The following is a 971-nucleotide window of genomic DNA, read 5'->3' as shown; positions in this document are numbered from 1 at the left end:
TATGTATATATGTATGTATTTAATGTTCAATAGTATCTAAACATTATATGATTATTTGATTTTCTGTCATACATCTAACGATTCGTCATTTTATCCGGTTGATTTCATTGGTTTATAAGGACGGGGTGTTTCTTACGAATTTCATCATTAATTTTTATTATTACTTTTATTACTACCAATGCTATTGCAAACACTACTACTATTATTACGACAACTACTGTCACTACTACAATCATCATCATTATTATTATTATTATTGTTATTACTGTTATTATTATTATTATTATCATTATTATTATTATTATTGTTATTACTGTTATTATTATTATTATTATCATTATTATTATTATTATTATTATTATTATTATTAGTATTATTATTATTATTATTATTATTATTGATGTCTTCATGTTGTTGCTATTGTTATTTTGGTGTGTTCATGATTATTAATTCATTACAAAGAAAAATGTTTTTGTCGTACTTATTTACTTTTCATTAATTTTTTGTTTTATATAATAACAGCAGAGACATGTCACATACATTGACTCCTTTCCGATTACAGCTTTTCAATACGTGTACATACCTGTACATATTTTGTTGGAATGATATCACAACAATACACGCGTACCGGTGACAGCATCTCAGTTTCTGTATCAAGTATACAGTCTAGAATGATGTATGTGTGTGAGAGAGAGAGGCAGAGAGAAAGAGAGGGGGGGAAGAGAGAGGAATCTGTATGCTTGTGTATTTACGTGTGTATATATAAAAGCCGACGCATATATAGAAGGATATGTTATTATACATGTATTTGTATTATATTTTAAATTTTGAAGTGATCTGCGTGCGCTTATATTATGGATTATAGAAATTCGGATATTCCTGAATCGATACACGTGTGTATATACAAGCATACATGCATACATAGATACATACATAGATACATACATACATACATACATACATATATATAT

The 971-nt window shown here is 26.7% G+C and overlaps 1 protein-coding gene across 2 annotated transcripts in view; it reads left to right on the top strand.

Annotated features, from left to right (window-relative positions):
* Positions 1-971, top strand: part of LOC106884508 (potassium voltage-gated channel subfamily KQT member 1) — a 717249-nt gene that overhangs the window by 1402 nt on the left and 714876 nt on the right. The window lies entirely within an intron of this gene.

Source organism: Octopus bimaculoides, chromosome 4 (assembly GCF_001194135.2).
Source record: "Octopus bimaculoides isolate UCB-OBI-ISO-001 chromosome 4, ASM119413v2, whole genome shotgun sequence".
NCBI lineage: Eukaryota > Metazoa > Mollusca > Cephalopoda > Octopoda > Octopodidae > Octopus > Octopus bimaculoides.
This window is presented reverse-complemented; position numbering and strand designations above follow the sequence as displayed.